Raw genomic sequence first — 25,491 nt, forward strand, 5'->3', positions numbered from 1 at the left:
CCCCACTTCCGGCGCCTATGCTGGCAGTAGTGGTACGGAGTAGGCCTACTGTGGTAGCGGTGTAAGTTACGAATACTAGTACCCGATCGACAAAAAAGGTCGTGCAAAAGATTTTTAAAGAACTCTTATTTGGCCATTTATGCATGTACGAATAGTGGTAACGTGGCATCAATTCCACAACCCTATGGCTGTGGAAATTGTGACTTCTAAATTTGTACATTTCACGTGAACTACGCATGTCCTTGCTCTCCTATCCACGCTGGCTGCCCTGGCTGACAATCACGATGCTCTCGGCTAGCTGCCCGCATATTTCCAGCGGGGTTACGTAGGGCGCTAATGAACTGCGAATCGAATGTAAACTGAATAGCGAGCACGTACGCACTCACGTAGTGATCACACGTGATCATGTATGTAAATAATGTACAGTATGCGAGTCCGTGCATCCTGTAAAAATAAAATGGCCAAGCCATAGAAATTTATGAAGTCCACGCGCTTGCGCACTTCAAAATTTCAGCTAAACTTATGAATAATTCAAAACCCCTCCACAAAGCACAGAAGCAATGCTTCCAGTACGTAGACGTGTGAACTTCGCTGATGGGGCTGTAACAGAACCACGGAACACTCCGACACAACTCCCTCCCAAACCAATCCTAAAAACTGGAAGGACTGGTAACAAGCATTTGGAGCCAGGTACCACAGTTACTAGGTCCGGTAGAGTGGTCTTAAAGTCACTGCGTTATAGAGACACAATGTTCATGCACGCATACAACTAAGAAGATTAGATGAGATATCTTCAGATGTGTGATGGGGGAGGAGATGATATATGTAAGTTCTAAATTTTGATATTGAGTTATGCAACATAATTGCAATGCCCAAAAACTGGGTAGACTCCTGAACATTGTTGTTACATTATGATGTATCAAGTTGTACTTTTATAAACAACACTGATGGATTATATTATAATGTCCTACTTTTTTAATGTGAGAAGTGATTAAGGCGGACGCTCATATACCTGAGAATACAAGAGTTTTAATTGTGATAACACAATGTGTTAAACAGTATCCACTCAGTCTTCGGACACCCAAGTTATCAAATTTTGTTGATCTATGTTAACCGCAGAACAGCTCTGTCAGAGTTGTATAATTCAGTATTGACTCTGAATTGTTGAAAGTTGAAGTTTTCTGTGTTAACTAGCAAGCAAAAGAGATACTTTTGCATCATGCGGTTGCATTCACACCGACGCATACAAGTAGTACTCACTAGAAGAATGAAGTTAGTTGAAATGTTTATTATGTAACTATCATAAGTGTGCAACCTAACGGAATGTTTTGAGAAGCATGCATACACTGTTTTAGCTGTTGTATGAAAATGATAAAAGTGTTGCAGCTTGTTAGTTCGTTGGAAAGCGAATTTTAAAAATTATTGGTACTGGCATACAAAACAAACTTGCTGTCATAAAAGGTACACTCTGTAACTTTCTTAAAAGGGAGGGGGATGTTGTATAATGTAACCAATCATAGTGTGCCCATGGCAACGGCACTATACGATACGCACATGTACACCACCGTAACGAGGGCCATGAGGTCCGTGCCAATAAAGCCTCAAACCAGCAAGTTGAAGTACCTCTCCGAATCAAACCTTATTTTTGCGTCTCTCTTATACTTCTGTGCTATGAAACTGCCACAAAGTCCTACCCCATAACACACACACACACACACACAAACAGCGAGAAAGAACCCACTATTCATTATGTATGTTGGTGTGCATTTATCACTGAATGCCCGATGGTAGGTACGTGATGTGTTACCTAGAAATAGGTACTAAAAATGTGTGTATATCCACAGGCTATATCAATCTACCTTGGTTTGTGAATCCCAGCCAATCGGTTTAATTATGTCCTTCCCCGGGTGTTAACAAACCCTGCATCACACATTTCAATCGAGCCAAAGAAAAAATCCCGCAGAAATCGCTTTGATTTGCAATGATCCAATCCAGAGTAAATCATAATATTGACAATAACATATTCATGTTCATAATAGCACTGCAGCTTACTGTAGTATCTATACCGGGTGTCCCCAAAAAAGTGGAACGGTGGATTTTCAGTACCTTTCGTTCTAAAAGTGATATATTTTCTGACATCATCAGAAAGAGCATCTTCCGCAAAAGACCATGATACCAAAATTATTAAATTTGGTTCAGTACTTTTTATTCTACGCCAATTTCTGTAAATGCAGTCATTTTCAATTTTTTGCGACTTATGAGATAATAATTTGGGTGCGACACGCGTTCCATATACGGTGAATTGTGTGAGCTCGTTGATCCATGTCAACAAAAGAGAACGCTTCCATATTGGGCTCACACGGGTAAATAATTCCCCATAGAGACGTGTGTTAAAATTCAAATTTCAAAAAAAATCTGTAAAATAGCTGGGAGAAATGAGGTGTTTCATCTTCACTAACCTGAATAAGTGAGATATTACCTTTCATCCATCAGATTGCCAGGGTGGGTTGTTCTGCTCTAATTCTGTCCAGGGGTCCGCAAAGCCAGACTACGAGTTCTTATCACTCAAAAAATCACCTATTTTCCGTACACGTACCCAATGAAATATAGTCCCCTCAAATTCCATCAGAAAAGCTGTCATCTTCCAACCAAAATGCAGTTTGTAGAGGAATTCATACTCAATATCTACAGCTATTCAGTTTTTTGCCAAACTACATCATTGATTTTTAATTAATTTTTTTCTTCATTTATTTTGGTATCTTTGGTACGAATTTGTGAAGGGGTCTGGGACAGTCCATTTTATTTACAGGTGTGAGCCCTATAGTGGAGGTCATATTTCTTATTTGACTTTTAAACATCATAAATGTGTTTTTTATGATATTTGCCCCTACATCATATGAGAAATTACACTTTCAACAATTATAAAGCTTCTCAAAGGGACACTTTTAGAAAATCATGCCCTTTAGGGTTTTTTTTAAAATAAATCTTGCAGTTTTGATCAGTTCTTCATAAGATGAATACATAGATCCAGGCAGTTATCCTTGATTGTGGGTGTGTCTCCATCACCTTATAGCCTACAAAGTACTTGATAAGACTTTGTTTTGTCAAACAGACTAACTTTATGTATTTTGAGCTGTTTCAGTGGTAGCCAAAACAAAGAAATACATTAAAATAACACAGTCATTCAAAGTTGTGTGATACTGATGACTAACTGCTATGTACTAAGATGTAGTGACAAGAACATAATATTAAGAAAAGAAATAGTAGCAAGGCAGAGTTGAGGAGGGGGGGGGGGGAGTAGGGGAGAGAGGTAGAGAGAGGGGGTAGGGAGGGGAAGGGGAGGGAGGAAGAGATCTGACACAATACAAGATACACAATACAAGATTAACACAGTCATTCAAAGTTGTGTGATACTGATGACTGCTATTTACTAAGATCTAGTACCACAAGAACATAATATTAAGAAAAGAAATTGTAGCAAGGAAGAGTGGGGGGGGGGGGGGAGTAGAGGAGAGAGGTAGAGGGAGGGGGTAGGGAGCAGAAGGGGGAGGGAGGAAGAGATCTGACACAATACAAGATACACAATACAAGAAGTCATTCAAAGTTGTGTGCTACTGATGACTGCTATTTACTAAGATCTAGTACCACAAGAACATAATATTAAGAAAAGAAATTGTAGCAAGATAGAGTTGGGGGGGGGGGGAGTAGAGGAGAGAGGTAGAGGGAGGGGGGGAGTAGGGAGGAGAAGGGGGAGGGAGGAAGAGAGATCTGACACAATACAAGATCAACATAGACCAGCAGAGCTTGTATGGGATGAATACCTCCCATAGACTTGCATGTATTGCGTGCATTCTCTATAGTGGAGGTCATATTTCTTATTTGACTTTTAAACATCATAAATGTGTTTTTTATGATATTTGCCCCTACATCATATGAGAAATTACACTTTCAACAATTATAAAGCTTCTCAAAGGGACACTTTTAGAAAATCATGCCCTTTAGGGTTTTTTTTAAAATAAATCTTGCAGTTTTGATCAGTTCTTCATAAGATGAATACATAGATCCAGGCAGTTATCCTTGATTGTGGGTGTGTCTCCATCACCTTATAGCCTACAAAGTACTTGATAAGACTTTGTTTTGTCAAACAGACTAACTTTATGTATTTTGAGCTGTTTCAGTGGTAGCCAAAACAAAGAAATACATTAAAATAACACAGTCATTCAAAGTTGTGTGATACTGATGACTGACTGCTATGTACTAAGATGTAGTGACAAGAACATAATATTAAGAAAAGAAATAGTAGCAAGGCAGAGTTGAGGAGGGGGGAGTAGGGGAGAGAGGTAGAGAGAGGGGGTAGGGAGGGGAAGTGGAGGGAGGAAGAGATCTGACACAATATAAGATACACAATACAAGATTAACACAGTCATTCAAAGTTGTGTGATACTGATGACTGCTATTTACTAAGATCTAGTACCACAAGAACATAATATTAAGAAAAGAAATTGTAGCAAGGAAGAGTGGGGGGGGGGGGAGTAGAGGAGAGAGGTAGAGGGAGGGGGTAGGGAGCAGAAGGGGCAGGGAGGAAGAGATCTGACACAATACAAGATACACAATACAAGAAGTCATTCAAAGTTGTGTGCTACTGATGACTGCTATTTACTAAGATCTAGTACCACAAGAACATAATATTAAGAAAAGAAATTGTAGCAAGGAAGAGTGGGGGGGGGGAGTAGAGGAGAGAGGTAGAGGGAGGGGGTAGGGAGCAGAAGGGGGAGGGAGGAAGAGATCTGACACAATACAAGATACACAATACAAGAAGTCATTCAAAGTTGTGTGATACTGATGACTGCTATTTACTAAGATCTAGTACCACAAGAACATAATATTAAGAAAAGAAATTGTAGCAAGATAGAGTTGGGGGGGGGGGGGGAGTAGAGGAGAGAGGTAGAGGGAGGGGGGGGGGAGTAGGGAGGAGAAGGGGGAGGGAGGAAGAGAGATCTGACACAATACAAGATCAACATAGACCAGCAGAGCTTGTATGGGATGAATACCTCCCATAGACTTGCATGTATTGCGTGCATTCTCTATAGGGGTCACACGGGTAGATAATTCCCCATAGAGACGTGTGTTAAAATTCAAATTTCAAAAAAATCTGTAAAATAGCTGGGAGAAATGAGGTGTTTCATCTTCACTAACCTGAATAAGTGAGATATTACCTTTCATCCATCAGATTGCCAGGGTGGGTTGTTCTGCTCTAATTCTGTCCAGGGGTCCGCAAAGCCAGACTACGAGTTCTTATCACTCAAAAAATCACCTATTTTCCGTACACGTACCCAATGAAATATAGTCCCCTCAAATTCCATCAGAAAAGCTTTCATCTTCCAACCAAAATGCAGTTTGTAGAGGAATTCATACTCAATATCTACAGCTATTCAGTTTTTTGCCAAACTACATCATTGATTTTTAATTAATTTTTTTCTTCATTTATTTTGGTATCTTTGGTACGAATTTGTGAAGGGGTCTGGGACAGTCCATTTTATTTACAGGTGTGAGCCCTATTGGGAGCGCGCGCACACACACACACACACACACACACTGTTTTTTCCTGGCCCGTGCCCAATGTGAAAGCTGTATCTTTTGTTGACATGGATCACCGAGCTTACACAATATTCAGCGTATGGATCGCGTGTCGCACTCAAATTATTATCTCATAAGTCGCAAAAATCCGGCGAAATTTGACAATGACTGCATTTTCAGAAATTGGTGTAGAATAAAAAGTACTGAACCAAATTTAATGATTTTGGTATCTTAGTCTTCTGCGGAAGATGCTCTTTCTAATGATGTCAAAAGATATATAACTTTTAGACCGCAAGGTACTGAAAATCTACCGTTCCGCTTTTTTTTTTTTTGGGGGGGGGGGGGGGACACCCGGTATAAAGAAACGTTACATTAACCTCTGATAGAACAAATTGTATGCGATAAGTAAAATAGCTCCTGCACCACTCCACGTCCTTATCTCGATACCATAATGAAAAATGAATAAGTGTATCATTGTCGATGGTATCAAAAATTTTGGAGAATTCCAGAAAGACCAGTATGAAGTTTACCAATGGCGGGTAAGACTTAAAGAAGGAAGGTAAGATGTGCATTAGATGTCTTGTGTTTTTACTGAAAACACAAATGATAATCAGAAATGCTGTTATGAATATCTACCTGGGGATAAAATGAGTACTGGTCTACATTATCTTGGATGCACTGAATCAATGCGTGACAAAATGTCGTGATGACCTAAGGCGCACCGTTACTTCACCGCAACCAATTAAGGTCGAGTTGTAAAACAACATTGCGCAAGAGCCAATAAAGCAATTGGAATGTAGACCCTATATTGACTATGATCATAGTTTAAAAAGAAAAAACTGATGTAAATTTATTACAGTAATCAGTGTATTTATACAACATAACATTGATTTGTCTCTAGGCTAACACGTGATTCCCATGCAAGAATCAAAAGCAAATAAATGTCTATATTTCACGTCCGTGAATTATAATGAAATAAATGAGAAAAAGTACCACTGTTGACAAAATCAAATCTTGTTATAGAGGCATGTACACCATTTAATACAAAACATGTCACGCACTGTTTCAGGGCCCCTCAGATGATAATACTATTTTTTGACTAGATAATGTACAGGATTCACTAAACAGTTAATGTCGCCACGGTAGGACACACTTTTCTTCCCTTATTTAACTATCGTTCTCAGGCATGGAGGCATGTACACCATTTAATACAAAACATGTCACGCACTGTTTCAGGGCCCCTCAGATGATAACACTATTTTTTGACTAGATGGTGTACAGGATTCACTAAACAGTTAATGTCGCCACGGTAGGACACACTTTTCTTCTCTTATTAACTATCGTTCTCAACATTATGGACATGGTAGCAATGTTATAATTTGTCACATGACGATATAAAATCCTACACTGCAAAAAGTCCGGTGTTGAATATGAAACACCGAGCTGGTGTTTAATTTCCAATGCTCATTCATGGTGTTAGATTAACACCTCCGGGTGTCTTTTCAAAATGAAATAGTTTTTTAATAGTTTCTTAGTTACTGCACTTCTTGTTAATTTTCAACTTCAACAAGACGATAATGAGTTTTCCGATAAAGTACTTGATTTTTGAAAAAAAAAAATGTTTAAACACATTTACAGCAAAGTAACACTAGTTGGTGTGGTTTCCTATTGAAGCTGGACGGGTGTTATACCATTGAAATTAACACCACCAATATCAAATCAACACCATGCAGTGTCATTATTGAATTAACTGTAGCGCAGTGTCAAAAAATATCACCAGCCACAGTGTCAAATTAACACCACGAAGTGCCATTTGAACACTTTTTAACACCGTCACAATACATTTTCTACACCTGTGGGTGTGGTCCTCTATTGAAGCTTGCTCGATGTTAGATTTAACACCCATGGTGTTAAATCTAACACCGATGTTTTTACTGTGTATAACATATCCCAAGTATTGAATGTTTGAACATTACAAACCCACAGGTAACCAGTCAAATAGGGGTTTTGTTCCATGCATTCTGAAATCATGTGATTTGAAGGGGGAGGTGCCTACTCAAACACGCTCAAAGGTTGCAGTTTGTTTGTGGTTGTTTGTTTTTTTTTTTTGCTTTTTTTTGTTTTTGTTGTTTGTTTAACTTGTTTACTCAGAAATTCATGCGATTGGCGGATCATGATAGAGATCAGGGATTATACTTGCATTTCTCTGTCAGAAGTTGCAGACTGAACAACCTGGTGGTAATAATTTTGTTTTTTCTATCTTTTCTCTTCTTCTTGTCAGATTGCCAATTGCGATGTTTTGTGATACACGTAACTAGATTCTGTTGGTCATATTGCCACTTGAAATTTTAACATCTCCTTTACTGGCTCATGTCTACATACGTTCCATGATTTACATGACCTGCGGATCGGAATCGGAAGGACCGACATGTCACATCGGTTCCATGTAGACTTATGTTTAAAGCCTAAATGTAAGAGTCGTAGTAATTCTCAACTGGTTGACTGGTGGACTTGACAGCTTGGCCTGAGGTGAGTGAGTGGTCAACACACATTATAGAACTGAAGTGTGCATAAATCGGGGGCTATTTGTAATAAAGTTTCTATTGAATGTATATTTCTTTACTGATTTCGGGAGTATCCGTTGGCATGCCATATACCAGAATTCTAATTTGCATCACACTATGCTTCAGTTAGTTTGAAACCGATTTAAATGAATTCATTGAAGTTTACTGTTCAAGTTTCGAAAGTTTTATTCAAGTGCGGAAAGTATGGAATTTTTTAAGTTTCATCATGCTTTCATCACCAAAGTGTGATATTGGTAGCGATGAATTATGCAAGTTAAACAAAATGATGTCAATATTATACGTGGAATTCAGAAATATCCCACTTACCATATTCTTCACTTAGTTTCCCCTTTTCAAACTTTGAATGTTAAGACAGAAAAGCCTTGTATTGTATGCATCAAGTTTTGTTTCGTCGCATATATACTGTAATAACTCAGCATGAATAACTTAAAAGGCTTGATAGTTTTCTAAATTTTCAACTACCCATTCCAGACTATTTTGTGGGTGTGTTGAGGGGGCAGAATCTAATGGGAGAGTTGGCAGTTGCAGATGATATTATCAACTAATATTCTTTGCATAATAAAGTTACAACACTGAGCATTTATACAAATATGTGAAACTTCAAATTCCATGACTTTTCTTTGTCATGCCCAATTTGGATGGAACACTTTAACCATTCTCTTTGATGGTAAATTGTAGATCTAAGTTAATCAATTGCAGTCCCAATACCGCCTGTAGCAGGCAACGGCGTAAGTCGGTACCGAGGAGTGGGGGGGGGGGGGGAATTGGTGCCCACCACCCCCCCCCCTACATACACACAGGGATCTAATGTTTGCATCCCCCACTCTTTTGTGTTTATATAATGGCGGGAGGGAAGTGGCAGCCAAAATATGAAGTCTTTTTGTTCTTGTTTTTGTGTTGATTTTGCTTGTCAGCCGATTTTCGGCGGAAAATTATACCTAAAAAATACGATGATTTTTGTCCCCGCCGAACGAGTTCGAGCAGGGGACTATGAAACGGGCTCCGTACGTGTGTGTGTCCGTCCGTCCGTCCGTCCGTCCGTGTGTCCGTCCGTGTGTCCGTGTGTGCGTCCGTGTGTGATCAAAATCTTCAATTTGCTACTTCTCTGTCATTTATGAGCCAATTTTGATTCTGTTTGCTTTATATGATAGCACTACATGGGAGCTTTGAAACTTCTACACAGAATTTCAGTCGTGACCTTTGACCTTGACCTTTGACCTATATTGTACATTTTGCTACAAAATGCTACTCCTTCGCCATTTCTAACCCGATTTCGATTCCGTTTGCTTTATATGATGGCACTAGGTGAGGGCTTCAAAACTTCTACACAGAATTTTGACCTTTGACTTCTTTGACCTTTGACCTTGATTTTTGACCTATATTGTACATTTTGCTACAAAATGCTACTCCTTCGCCATTTCTAACCCGATTTCGATTCCGTTTGCTTTATGTGATGGCACTAGGTGAGGGCTTCAAAACTTCTACACAGAATTTTGACCTTTGCCTTCTTTGACCTCTGACCTTGATTTTTGACCTATATTGTACATTTTGCTACAAAATGCTACTCCTTCGCCATTTCTAACCCGATTTCGATTCCGTTTGCTTTATGTGATAGCACTAGGTGAGGGCTTCAAAACTTCTTCACAGAATTTTGACCTTTGCCTTCTTTGACCTTTGACCTTGATTTTTGACCTATATTGTACATTTTGCTACAAAATGCTACTCCTTCGCCATTTCTAACCCGATTTCGATTCCGTTTGCTTTATGTGATGGCACTAGGTGAGGGCTTCAAAACTTCTACACAGAATTTTGACCTTTGCCTTCTTTGACCTTTGACCTTGATTTTTGACCTGTATTGTACATTGGCTACAATATGCTACTCCTTCGCCATTTCTAACCCGATTTCGATTCCGTTTGCTTTATGTGATGGCAGTAGGTGAGGGCTTCAAAACTTTACACAGAATTTTGACCTTTGCCTTCTTTGACCTTTGACCTTGATTTTTGACCTGTATTGTACATTGGCTATAAAATGCTACTCCTTCGCCATTTCTAACCCGATTTCGATTCCGTTTGCTTTATGTGATGGCACTAGGTAAGGGCTTCAAAACTTTTACACAGAATTCTGACCTTTGACTTCTTTGACCTTTGACCTTGATTTTTAACCTATATTGCACATTTTGCTACAAAATGCTACTTCCGGCGGGGACATATATTACGCACCGCGTAATTTCTACTTTTCCTTGTTTTTTCTCTTTCTCTTTTCTTTTGTTTTTCTTTTTACTTGCTTGACGCCCCCTCCCATTTAAAAAAAACGTAGCGTCGCCCTGCATAATGCGCAAATGAAAGCAACAAAATGGTAATATGGATATCCATTTCTCGGCATGTATAATGTAGTAGGCCTACATATTTCCTTTTATATTTTGGATCAAAAATTTGTCTTCCATTGATTGGTTAAAAGAGCTTCGCGTGATTATAGGTATTTTGAACTATTTTAGAGTGTTGGTGTGTTTGACACTCCATGAAGTACTATTTGCAAAATGACGTCACTTTTATGACGACATTTTGCAAATAGTATATACTATTTGCAAAATGATGTCACAATCACCCTTCTTTACAATCAAGTGTACATGGTCCGTCCACGTCCGGTCCCGAATTCTAGTCTTCAGGTTTGCAGCGGCCATACGAGCGCTTGGATACATGCGACGGGCAACTCTGGCGGTGCCACGGCTGCTACGTTTTTCAATTTCCGGTCTCTCGCACTGTTGCGTATTGCAGGCGCTGCGCTGCCGCCGCAGTGCGGCTAAGCCTAACTGCGACCAGCCCCAACACGCAGTGTTGCAGTGTAACTGTGTACACGGAGCGTCCTCCCGGGGTTAGGCTAAGCCTATAATGATTTTCACTTTTTATTCAAATTTTTGATCCAAAATATAAAACAAATATACTTTGCCTAGTTTCGAGTTTCTTGTTAAAACTATGGGCCTCGGTGACTCCAAACTAGTACTATTCACTTCGGGGCTGCGCCCCGAAGTGAATAGTACTAGTTTGGAGTCACCGAGGCCCATAGTTTTAACAAGAAACTCTCAAGGCCAAGTATATTTGTATAATAGCTATTGTGTTTCTCAATTTTCTTGATATAAGTCAAATAAAGCAATCATCCCCGGTAGGCCAGCGGATTGAGGCTGAATTTGGGGGTCAACTGGCAACTATCGTATAACAAACAAATTTTGTAATTTTTTGAAAGTATATGTGTCAACAACTTACCAGTAAAATTAACCCAGAAGTTCTGCTCGGGAACATGCCCAGATGACGTCATCAACATGGCCACCCCCAAACCAGAAATATGAATTGGAATTTTAGGATATCTCAAGTATTCATTATACAACTGACATTAATCATGAGATGAATTGCTAGTGTATGTATTTATTTCCTGCCTTTCTTCAAGCAAAATTGGACATATTTGTTACTTCTTTTTCAAAAAATCTGAGCCCAAATTAGGTCATTTCTGTGGCAACTTTATACTGAAAACAGTGTTTTTCTCGAATTTTGTGCCCAATCTATTAGATATAAAGCAGTGGCGAAAATCCCGAAGGGTGTGTGTGTGTGGGGGGGGGGTGATCACAATCAAAATATACTGGCGCGAACACACACACACACACACACACAGAAGCACGCATACATATATATCTATATCATATATATATATACACGTATATATATTATATATATATCATAAGAAACGCAGAGAGCGAGCGCCCCATGCAGAGATTATTATTTCATGTCTTGGTTAAGACGGGAATTATCGTCAGTTAAAGGACAAGTTCACCTTCATAAACATAAGGATTGAGAAAATGCAACAATATTAGTAGAACACATCAGTGAAAGTTTGAGGAAAATTGGACAATCGATGCAAAAGTTATGAATTTTTTAAATTTTTGTGTTGGAACCGTTGGATGAGGAGACTACTACAGCTTGTGAGTCATATGCGTACAACAGTATAAAGAAAATATAAACATATTTTCACTTTTTTCGCATAATAAAAGAGCAATTGACTTGCCTCTTTCTGAAGGCAGGGGGAGTAATATTACCCATAACATTTATCGGTAACGAGTCAGGGGAATGTGTACTTTTTTCAACAGATGGAATTTTGTGAAATTCTCTTTATATTTTCCTTATATTGTTGTACGCATGTGACATCTAAGTTATTCATACATTGCAGTAGTCTTCTCATCCAGCGGGTACTGCACAAAAACTTCAAAAATTCATAACTTTTGAACGGATTGTCTGATTTTCCTCAAACTTTCAATGATGTGTTCTACTAATATTGCTACATTCTCTCAATCCTTATGTTTATGAAGGTGAACTTGTCCTTTAACTTCAGTATGTCAAATATAAAGATAATATCGTATTCATTGCCATTGTTAATGACTTAACAATTGCGAAAACGATCATGACTAACGGGAAGAAGAAAGGCCCGAGGAAGGCATGGTTATTGGATTTTTTACTCCCTTGTTTTCTTATTCAATGCATGCCAGCTAGAAAAGACAATAAGCTCGTGAGAATGTAGATTTTCTTCTTTACTTTTTTCAGAGACAAAAAAGAAATCATTGTTTTGTTAACTTTCCGAATGAGCAGCAAATCAAAACGTGAATAGTGATATAGATCTTTCTTCAATACAATACTTTCAAAGCTAGAAAGAGAGGGGGATAATATTCTCATAAGCAAAATCTTTCTACAAACAATATTATTAAAAATGTTGAGGTTTTGTAACTTGACAGCTTTTGTCAAAACAAGTTCGTGCACGTGGTGGCGCTCATCCCTGCATGTAATACCATAGTGTATTCAATATATTAAATCAGCCAGTGCGCGCCTTAAACTTGTCAGATCTCTCCGAGAGCGGGATATGCACTTCAATACGGTCTCTTAGCTCAGATTATGACTTTTTTTTTAACTCACATCGTGCACTTGTAGGTATATATTATGTTTACGCGAAAACAAATAAAGTTTGCCTATTTGACGATTTTAATGTTGAAATATAACTGGGCGTGAGCGCGCACGGGAAAAATTGATATTTGCCTGAACGTTTGTATTAAAATTACATTTAATCTTTTGATATAACATGAAGTTATTTTCTATTTGAGAAAGAATGCGTATAAAATCATTGCAAAATACCGTATCTTTGATCAAAAAGTGTGTGTGTGTGTGGGGGGGGGGGTATTTTGTACAGGCCATCCCCACCCCCAATCAAAACTTGGAGGGATGCTTACCACCCTCAATCCTTTCCGGGAGTTACGCCAATGATATGAAGAAATTCTTGAATGACAAGTTTGTAAGAAAACAAAAATGTGACTGGCGATTCGGCAAGTTTTAGCAACGTTTGGAAGAGGGATGTTGAAAAAAAATATCTTTCCCATGACATTACAAAAAGAAACAAAACAAGAGGACATATGTTAATGTCAAATATATATCGCAAAATAAAATTAAAACTATGACTTTCAATGATTGGACAGAACAACAACAAAGAAAATAATACAGTTCTATGACAAACATCAAATTGAAAAACGAAAAGGACAAACAAAATATATTACAAGATACCAAAGGTACACTTTCTAGTAATTCATTATCTAAGCAAGCACGATTGTATTGTTCATCTGTTGTACATGGAGCTGCACAGAAAATTGATACATATATGAAAATGTTTCGCATAGTAAAAAAGTACGTAGCATAATATTTAGAACATGTATGGTAAAAGTTTTCATGTTGGAGGTGAGAGTTCTGGAATGGGGAGGACGGAGGGTGTGGCTAACTTAAAATACATGTATGCTATAATAACAATTTACAAAACAATGAAATATAAGGTTTAATCTCATGCTTAAAATTTACCAGACTTGCCAGCAGTTGAAGCAACATTATATAAAAAGCCATTTTTTTTTAATTAGCAGAAATTTACAATAACCATGCTTGGATATTTTCTATCCACCGAATAATGAATCAACTGTCACTTATATGTACAACCAGCTGATTATAAAACCTGTCTATCCAATATGTAGATTTGTCATATCTTAGGGAGATAAAGCCGCTGTGTCAATTGTTTAATTTCTGACCTAAGTCCTTTTCTGTGGCTTTTCATGTTTTCTCCTCTTTACATATTTTACTTTTATTTGTTTCTTCTCTTCTCTTTTTCTTGCTTTTTCCTGTTTCTTCTTTGTTTTTTGTTCTTTCTCTTGTTATTCTTAGGGCTTGTTATCGTTCTCAGTTTTGCTCTTATCTTTATTGCACTTCTCTCTCCCTCTCTCTTTCTACCTATGTCTTCCATGTTTTCCTCATTTTCTTTGTCAAGTTATTTCATCAATTTATCCTCTTCTCTTTTGAAGTATGATCTATACTTTTATTGCCTCTTGAAACATTATAAGGAAAGAGAAAAAACACACAAAATGTATATTGAGTTTACTCATTGGTCACATCTTTATTGTAAATGGCAGGTTATATTACTATACATTATATTACACTATTATTATTACTATATTATTATCATTATTATTACTATTATCATTATAGTAGTACATTGTATATGTGACTCAGGGAACTCAAACAATGAGGTTTATTCCGTAACAACAGAGAGTTGACGTTAAGGGGGAATCGAGACTACTATAAGGGGAATCATTCGCTCTCTATCAGAGAACAGTGAGAGAAGACAAAAGATTGTCCTTAAAGGGGATGGCTAGTAACTGATCAGTGGGAATCAGAGGGAATGCTGGAGGATGATTGCATTGTTCCATTTCTTGTGGGATTCATTTAAGAGTACACTATATATCTATTGTTGTATGAAATTCTTTTGCTTCAGTATGGTTTAATATTCATGCAATGTGCCCTTTAATGTTTCCAGGTTACCATGCCTGTATAGTAATGGGGCATTAAACTGCACATTACTTGAATATGAGACCGTTCTGGAGCAAATATTTTTCACACAACAATACATATATATAATGTACTCTTAAATGAATTCCACAAGAATTTAAACAATCATTCCAAGCATTTCCACTGATTCCCACTGATCAGTTACTAGCCATCCCCTTTAACCTATAACGCCCAAGCTATTTTAACCCCTTCCAGGCCCAAGGGGGGGGGGCACATAGGAAATACACTAACATAATTTTTTCTTTTTATTTCTTTATCCCAACTATATACGTTTTTATTTTATATCAATCATTTTCATATTTACCACGAAGGAAAAGCAAGTCAACCTTCACTATTTGTTATGGTTGGAATTTCTCAAGGTCAACATATAGGGGCGCTATTCATTACAATATAAAGAAATATAAATATAAAGAAATATATAAAGAAATATATATAATATAAAGATATATATATATATATATATATATATATATATAAAGAAACTGATGTATTGCTCTGAATGGCTACTTATAATGGTATCGCATTTCATATTTCCAAAATGTTGAAATTTTGAGTTTACAGATTGATAATATAAACAAATAATATTACAGGCAAAGCTTGCGTGAAGATAACACAAAATAAAAGGGTAGTCTTTTGAAAATGCTGTATTTTCGATTTTTGCTATTATATCTATTGTTTGATGCGTATTTCATATAGAAAACTAGAAATGTCGCTATGGCGACTGATGCCTCCGCCATAATGCATGATTCTCCCAATAGGCGTATAGTACAATGTCTTCACAATGTGTGATCCATGACAGTTTCACGTAACTGGCAAAATACTGAAATGACAGGTTTGTCAGAAATGTCTTGAACTGGGTTTGCTTTAATTTTCTATGAGTGCAGGTACACATATTTGGGGAATTGAGAATTTTTACTTGAATTCTGACAGACCTTTTTATAAGTTTATGCATTGAGTGATTTCCAAGGTATGAAGAAAGAGGGTAATGACGGTACAAAATGTTTTTTTTTTTGGGGGGGGGGCATTGAAACCTGGCCTTTGACCCTTAACCTTTGACCTTTGACCTTCCGGCTGGAAATTTCCAAGAGAATCTCCATTAGGTAATGCATGTAATAAGTTTTGAAACTAATAATGCAAGCATTGCATATACTAGTATATGAGGGAAATAGTAAAATTGTGAGGAGTTGACCTTGACCTTTGACCCCTGACTATTGACCCATGACCCCTAAATTCCCTAGATAATCCCTGCCAGTCAGTACATGCGTATGTACCAAGTTCCACGAAGATACATTGAACCATTTGCGAGAAAAGTGATATTGCAACATTTTCACCTAACCTTTGACCTTTTGACCTTTGACCTTATGACGTGAAACTCTCTCTGGAGAATTTCTACGCAGTAGTACATGTCCACACCAAGTTTCATGAAAATATTTTTGGGCATTGCATAGATATGGGGGAAATTGCAACGTTTATAGCATTTGACCTTGACCTTTTGACCTTTGACCTCTTGCCAATGTCACTAAAATCATATCAACTAATTGTCCCATCATACATCATCCTTGGACCAAGTTTGGTGAAAGCTGCTTCATCCAGTTTTGAGTTATCACGTAAACAGATAAATTTAAGGATTTGACCTTGATCTTTGACCTTTGACCTCTGTCCGATTTCACTGAAAAACTAATGAAGTAATTGTCCCATCATACATCATCCTCCAACAAAGTTTGGTGAAATTCACTCCATCCAGTCTTGAGTTATCGCGTAAACGGATACAATTTCATGATTTGACCTTGACCTTTGACCTTTGACCTTTAGCCGATTTCACCCAAAATCTAATCAAATAATTGCCCCATCATACTTCATACTTGGACTAAGTTTGGTAAAATTCCAGTAAATATTACTCAAGTTATCGCGTAAACGAAAGCGGACGGACGGACGTAAGGACGTACGGACGTACGGACGTACAGACGTACGGACGTACGGACGTACGTACGGACGTACGGACGGACGGACAACCCGAAAACATAATGCCTCCGCCACCACTTCGTGGCGGAGGCATAATAAAGGGAATAATAAGAAGACCATTTCAGGGTAATTCAAAACCATAATTACTTCACCCTTTGGTCCTTCAGCAAATTACAGCCAAGAAAATCCCCATTTCATCCATTACTATAGCGTTAACTGAAATTGGAACAGAAAATCGTGCAAAATCTGACGAACATGGTTGTAAGTTTACGGTTGTCATGGCAACTAGCAATATCGGACATAGCTAAATTATACATCAAAATGTGCGCAATAAGATTTTAGGAAAAGTCACCCAATTTGGTTGAAATCGAGTTAAGGATATAGGAGTGACAAACGAAAATATGGTAGGGGGCACAATGTGCCCCCCTTGGGCTTTATAGGTTTAATGTTCCACGTAAAGTAATTATTATTATCATGATTATTATTTTCATTATTGTTATTATTATTATTATCATTATTTTGAACAATCTGACGATACAAGGGGAGTCACGTGGATGCTGGGGGGAAAATAACACATTAATTGCAACCCTAAGGTCTTGCTTTACAATCCATGTCACTGTAAGCAAATAGGGGTACGTGAGATAATTCATACACGCACAACAAAACAACATAGATTATTACAACTGCCAGAAAATAAAATGAGCATTGAAATAGAGATGAGGTTAGCTACCAGGGTGCTCGTAAAAACGGTTATGTTGCAAAACATTTGTCTTTAGTGAAAAAAATTCCAACCTTCTATGATTTAACAGGACAAATCAATTTGAAATCTTGTGAAATGTGTACGTGTGAAAGCGTGCTCTGTATGCTTCATGTTACCATCCGATTCGATTGAATGAAAACCGTATACTTCCAATGATTAGCTTGTAGGGTACATGTATCGTTGTATTGTGTTATAAAGCCATGTATAATTAATGTATTGCAGTAATGTAACGTAAGTGAGGGGACTGCACTATACAAGTTCGCTTTTTAGCAGCCCCTCAATTTTCATTTCCATGACGTTCTTTTAAGAACCAATATGTATTATTATGTTCCAAGATATGTAATCATTTGAAGTGTATTACCTGTGTATATTGATTGGAAATGAAAATTTAAAAAAATGCATGTGAACATGAATGTGTGAAATGAAATGAAATGAAAAATGAAAACAACACAATATAGCTGAGAACATGGAGAAGAGATGTATGTGATGCCAATGGCTATGACTGCCCAGTAGCTGAGAAAGGGTTACTAGAATAATGACAATGACATGGCTGCACTGTTATGGCTACACTGTATGGAAAGACAAACAAAGGTATCGCCACTGTATTGCGCACCTGACCTTGCAGCTGCATGGCCCTGTCCCCAGGAAAGACAAGATCAGGCTGAGTGCTCACCAGGCTGAGTATGCACATGATCATCAAATAGTTCTTTACCTCAAGTGTAACATCCATATTACTATATTTTGATAAATAGAATACACAAGCAAAATGACACTTGACAGATATGTTGAAATTGTACTCTCATTCCATTACCTAAACCTCTTTCCCAAGCTCGTTCTCGTTGCCGTGGGAACAATTGAATTTGGTGACCATGGTTACCCTTACAATGAGTTGAGTCATCTGGTGACTGAAGGGGGAGGGTGTGACGGAGCTTTTGCATTTTTAGAATTGACATAGAATGGTCTGATGCACACTTATTGTGTAATATTCGGAAAATAAACATTGTCCACACCCAAAGTGCGCAGAGTCTAATAAGGGCTCGGTCACACTACCCGAAAGTCGCGTTAACGCATGGATTCTGGATTACTCAGGAAATTTGGTTGTGCGTACTTATCCGTTGATAATCTTTGCTGATTTACACACGATGAAAATCACCGATGAGTTGCAAAAATCACCGATGAGTTGCGCAAGAACTAAGGAAAGATCACGCAAAAATCACTAACAAACCACGCATAGGCACGTAAAGACCCAGAAATAAGGCGAATACGTTGTGCGCGACGACTGAGGTCCACGGTTGCGCATAGACGCAATAGCGGCAACAGTTTCGAGAACGATTATTGATATTTCACTCATATTTCGCGCATTGTCCGCGTAAGAACTACGCAAACTATGCACAAATTACGTAAAACAGCGCAATAGTGCGTAAACTTTTTACGCGAAGCCGAGTTTTGAGCTGCTCAAAACCTGGCCAAGACCCGATCACACAGCCCAAAAGTCGCGTTAACGCATGAACCACGTAAGAAATTTGAGCCTTACGCGATACATGCGCGATTTGCGCATTTCATGAGTTAGTCTGACTTGGAACCTTCGTAGCTGTCAGCCGAAGTGCGCCTTGGCCATTTTTTGAACAGCTCACTACTCGGCTTCGCGTAAAAGCTTACGCAGTATTGCGCTGTTTTACGTTTGTGTTTTTTTTTTTCGTAGATTGCGTAGTTCTTACGCGAACAATGCGCGAAATATGAGTGGAATATCAGGGATCGTTCGCTAAAATGCTGCCGTTATCGCGTTCATGCGCGAATCATGCGCGATTCCTAGGCGCCTTGGCAGATTACATTGTGCAGGAAAACAGCGGCGCCGCCGTTCAGCGGTCCTTTGAGCGGCGCTTTGAAAAGCCCGTTAATACGCCGGGGTACTCAAGCGTATTCCCGCAGTGGCCCGCTCTCCAGCTTTTCCTTTCAAAACGCCGCTAGGGTTTTGCAAACCCTTTTATGAACGAGACATGAAAACTCGTCACATTGAAGACGAGTTAGGTGATACGCTTGTGGTCATCAGATGACAGTCATCTGTGATCGACAAAGAAAAGAATGTGATATAGGCACCTTGAAGTTATATTGAGCGTACATGCGAAACCGTTTCTGTAACCACTCGGCCACGGGTCATCCACGGAAATGGTAAGACAAAAAAAACAATGTATAGATATAACAGGGGGAAAGTCAATGCCCACTCAACCAACGTGGCCGTGTGAACATCTATTGCATTGCTAGACGGAAAAGCGGCCTTGTAACGACTGAGGTCGCTATGCCATTTCTGGCAACTTGGGAAAAATACGTCCCGCAGACATAAAACCTATAATCGGCTGGTTTTGATACCTTGCCTTTAATCACAATTTTCAGTGTAATGACGTCATCAAATTACAAAACAATGACATCGTCTTGAAAGACAATTGTTCAAAGTACAACACCTCAGTCGTCGTCATTACATACTATGATCGGTTTGACAAAGTCAACCTGCAAAATTGTGCTGCAGTCGAAGCAATGTGGTCTCCAACACACAAAAAAGAGGGATATGGCGTGTGTGTGTGTGTCTGTGTGTGTGTATAGGTGCGTTTATATACGTACGTGATTTCTACATGGACGAATATGTAATACAAAATTGAAGAAAAAAAAGTAAAATAGCTAAGTATTTTGTTTCGTGATCTTGTGGGGTTCCAACCCGCAACCTTACGTCTCTGAGACGTCGCCTTTAGCCACTCGGCCATACGTCTCGACGAGAAAATATGGGGAACGTAAACTAATGTATGTGAAAGATACATGAGGAATCGTTTTGTCCACATTCCATTTTCATTTTCAGTTTTAAACTGCAAAATTGTCAATCTGATGAGGAGATTTCAAAGAATAAAATGCATGATTACTGCAGCTTATTGTCTCAGCTACAACATACTAAAGTTTCAGAGGAAATGAAGCAAAATCAGCTGAGATAAAGGTGCTTAAACGTTGTTAAGTCAATGCATGGTTTAAAAAAAAATCACCTCCCATAGACATAACACGTAATCTTGTCCGATTTTGTGTCTTTACTTTTATCACAATTTAAAGTATGATGACGTCATCAAACTAGAAAACATCGATATGGATTTGAAAGACAGTTGTTTAATGTATAATATATTAATCGTACGTTGTCAGTTTGCTATTGACATGACGATCAATCACACGAATATGAGGCAGCTATTAGTACCTGTATGAAATTATTATAGGCATGGTTATCAAATTCCCTTAAAATTTCCTTATTATTGCTTTATTTTTACACACAGTTAAGCTATCTCTTTAAACTCGTCACAGTTTAATGAGAATCATGAACATCATACATAAGTACCATATTCAGTTCCATAGCTGATCGCGTTTGCTAATTAATTAAGATTTATTGTCTAGAATGTGCCATATGGCCAACCTGTATACACACGTGGACACACAAACACAATGCTAAATGTATGTATCAAACCTCTGTAACACAACTTTGAACTAACTGTAGAAAGTATCGCTGCACTTATCACACATACTTTTTATCATTATCTGAAACTCCACAAAAACCACTAATTGACAAATAATCATCAATACAGAAGACTGACTTAAAGGAACAATTCAAATACCTTTTTTTACAATGTATAGCTTCTTACATGTATAAAATCAGCACAAAGTAACCACGACTACATTGTGTTACTGAATTGATATGAACAAATTTCATTTTGTTACAATATACCATGATCAGCTTGAAAAGCCCAGCCTGCAATATTTTGCAGCAGTCGAAGCAATGCAGTCTCCAACGATAAACAAAGGGATACTGTGTGAGTGTGTGCGTATAGGTGTGTTTACATGCGAACGTGACTTCTACATGGACGAAGGTGTAGTACTCCATTGAAGAAAAAAAGTAAAAAAAAAATTATTATTTTCTTTCGTGCTCTTGTGAGGTTCGAACCCGTACGTGTGCAACCTCACGTTTCTGTGACGACACCTCTAACCACTCGGCCATACGTCTCGACGAGAAAATTAGAGGAACGTAAACTTATGTACGTGAAAGATGAATCAGGAATCGTTTCGTCCGCATTCCATTCTCATTTTCAGTTTTAAATTGCAAAATTGTCAACCTGATGAGGAGATTTCAAAGAATAAAATGCATGATTACTGCAGCTTATTGTCACAGCTACAACATACTTAATTTTCAGAGGAAATGAAGCAAAATCATCTGAGATAAAGGTGCTTAAACGTTGTCAAGTCAATGTATGGTTTTTAAAAAAATCACCTCCCATAGACATAACACGTAAACTTGTCCGATTTTGGGTCTTTACCTTTAATCACAATTTAAAGTATGATGACGTCATCAAATTTCAAAACCATGACATGGACTTGAAAGGCAAATGTTCAAAGTAAAACATATCTGAATTTGGGGTGATATTAAGCTAAAACAATAGAGATACGAGTAAATGAATGTCAGAAAGAGTACCTCAAAAAAATTAATTCCACTTTTTTGATTTCAGATGATGATATGATGACGTCATGAGTTTTCCTGGCAATATTGGTACTTGAAACGTTATTTCCAATTCATATGCTTTTGTAATATGCAATAGAAATATAGGGTCAATGGACGATTTAAAGAGCTATGGCGACATAAACAAAAACATGTTTTTTCACTATATTTGCAGAAAGACGCGCGCGCGGAATTTCAACTTTGACGCCAGTGCATTCCTTTGTTATAGGTCAAAATCGATCGGAAATCAATGGATATTTTTACTCAAAGTATCAGAAATCCAAATCAGTCAAAAAAATTGCATTTTCATGTTGGTTACGCCCTCTGCGCGCGAAATTGCGCGGACGGACGCGCACGCGAGAAAATGTTTGAAACGCTTAGAATTGTCTGAAACTTCGAGATTTCCCATTGGGAAGTCGTTTTGAGCCTTTTAAAATTTTGACGCGCGCAAACGCGCGCGTAATGATGACCTTGGTAACTAGCGTTAAAACGTAAGATAGAGCCTGACCTGAACTTTATGTCCACCGAAAATGATACAGAAATGATATCTAGTTATGAAGTTATGATCGATCATGTGACAAGGTCCGAAAATCACAAAATGGCGCCTAGATGACGTCATAGATATGTTACTGTCATGAAAACCTTATTGTCGCTAGATATTGTTATGAGACATGTTGACTGAAAATGTCATGTTATTCCGTAATGTCATTGTTGAGATATTGACGACACAAAATGTGGCAGAAAGAAAGAAGAATAAAAAACGAGACATGAAAACTCGTCACATTGAGGACGAGTTAGGTGATACGCTTGTGGTCATCAGATGACGGTCATCTGTGATCGACAAGAAAGAATGTGATATAGGCACCTTGAAGTTATATTGAGCGTGCATGCGAAACCGTTTCTGTAACCACTCGGCCGCGGGTCATCCACGGAAATGGTAAGAAAAAAACAACAACAATGTATAGATATAACAGGGGGAAAGTCAATGCCCACTCAACTAACGTGGCCGCGTGAACATCTATTGCATTGCTAGACGGAAAAGCGGCCTTGTAACGACTGAGGTCGCTATGCCATTTCTGGCAACTTGGGAAAAATACGTCCCGCAGACATAAAACCTATAATCGGCTGGTTTTGATACCTTGCCTTTAATCACAATTTTCAGTGTAATGACGTCATCAAATTACAAAACAATGACATCGTCTTGAAAGACAATTGTTCAAAGTACAACACCTCAGTCGTCGTCATTACATACTATGATCGGTTTGACAAAGTCAACCTGCAAAATTTTGCTGCAGTCGAAGCAATGTGGTCTCCAACACACAAAAAAGAGGGATATGGCGTGTGTGTGTGTCTGTGTGTGTGTGTAGGTGCGTTTATATACGAACGTGATTTCTACATGGACGAATATGTAATACAAAATTGAAGAAAAAAAAGTAAAATAGCTAAGTATTTTGTTTCGTGATTTTGTGGGGTTCGAACCCGCAACCTCAAGTCTCTGAGACGTCGCCTTTATCCACTCGGCCATACGTCTCGACGAGAAAATATGGGGAACGTAAACTTATGTATGTGAAAGATACATGAGGAATCGTTTTGTCCACATTCCATTTTCATTTTCAGGTTTAAGCTGCAAAATTGTCAAACTGATGAGGAGATTTCAAAGAATAAAATGCATGATTACTGCAGCTTATTGTCTCAGCTACAACATACTAAAGTTTCAGAGGAAATGAAGCAAAATCAGCTGAGATAAAGGTGCTTAAACGTTGTTAAGTCAATGCATGGTTTTAAAAAAAATCACCTCCCATAGACAATACACGTAAACTTGTCCGATTTTGAGTCTTTACCTTTAATAACAATTTGAAGTATGATGGTGTAAGTCTTCTCGAACCAAGAGTGTGGAACGGAAGCTTCTACGTGAAAGATGAATCATGACGATCACTTGTGACCGACACATCTTCAAAGGGATCAGTTATTAGAAGTGGAAGCCCTCGTGCCTAGATTATTGTCTCAGCAATTCCAAAGCAATGATACCCTTACATTTAGGTATACCATAATTTCCCTCTGAAATAATTGGTATTATTCATGTACAATTGCTTGCCTTGTCCATAAACTTTGCTTTACAAACTTTCAGTGAAAGGTGTCATAACATAATTCTGTAACTCCATTAGCAGTGATTGACTACATAAAATAATAAAGATATATCAAATTGAACGCTTAGCGCGTATAACTAAGGGGGATTTTAGCCTGATGCTGTGTTATTCACTGCTCAGATACCAACAACACTCATTACCTACGTCTACGTATAGAGAAACAGCCATCACTAAAATAAGGTTTTCCTTTTCTTTGGCAGATAGACACACAACCCCTTTGAACACACTATAACTGACATGGAGGGACGTGGAAAAGTTCATTACTACTACTAAACAGTGATGCTTTCTCTCCATGTGGCACAAGATACCTCTATAGCAACATAAAACCTGTCTACAATTCCGTTATTGGGTCAAACAATAACAACCTGGAATTTCAAAGAGACGAGCGAGACGCCATACACCTGGCCTAGAATTAATTTATTCAGTTGCCATTCCTGCTCCAGTTGAGTTATGTAAATTATTTTCCGACCTGTCTTGTGCAGTGTAACAGGAACAAACGTTGAGAAAAGGAAAGAGAAAACGAAAGGTGGCAAGCGGGGCACTGTATACCAAGGGCACTTTACAACATTACGTATGATAAATGAAGCAAATCCAACCTCCAGCCTCCGACAAAAAAAGGGAACCTGAGTGACTGTGTGTCGTGGGGTAATGACATCGGAATGAAGCTGAACTGCCACAAGAAAAACAAAGAAAGAGAGAGAGAGAAAAAAAAAATAATAGCGTCCTGCGGGTCCCGAACATCTCGTCCTAAGGTAGTGCATAATGACCATGCAGCGCGCTAAGCGACTATAAAGCCACACGGCTGTCCCGAAGATTAGATATGAAATTCATATCTTTATATCATTTACAACATGAAAAAGTTCATTACTACTACTAAACAGTGATGCCTTCTATTCATGTTGCACAAGATACCTCTATAGCAACATAAAACCTGTCTACAACTCCGTTATTGGGTCAAACAATAACAACCTGGAATTTCAAAGAGATGAGCGAGACGCCATACACCTGGACTAGAGTTAATCAATTCAG

At 38.2% G+C, this 25,491-nt stretch overlaps 1 protein-coding gene across 2 annotated transcripts in view; it reads left to right on the forward strand.

Moving 5' to 3' along the window:
- Positions 1-7,752: 7,752 nt before the first annotated feature.
- LOC139738138 (uncharacterized) overlaps positions 7,753-25,491 on the forward strand; it is a 140,385-nt gene continuing 122,646 nt past the window's right edge. Inside the window, exon 1 of one of the 2 annotated variants that reach the window (XM_071648800.1) lies at positions 7,753-7,815. The gene's annotated coding sequence lies outside the window, so the exon portion shown is untranslated. Of the gene's footprint in view, positions 8,107-25,491 lie in introns of both variants that reach the window. The other variant, XM_071648799.1, reaches the window with a different exon arrangement.

The sequence above is a fragment of the Diadema antillarum genome, unplaced genomic scaffold (genome assembly GCF_040938485.1).
Source record: "Diadema antillarum isolate AM-2024a unplaced genomic scaffold, OU_Dant_1.0 seq00000724_RagTag, whole genome shotgun sequence".
NCBI classification, from domain to species: domain Eukaryota; kingdom Metazoa; phylum Echinodermata; class Echinoidea; order Diadematoida; family Diadematidae; genus Diadema; species Diadema antillarum.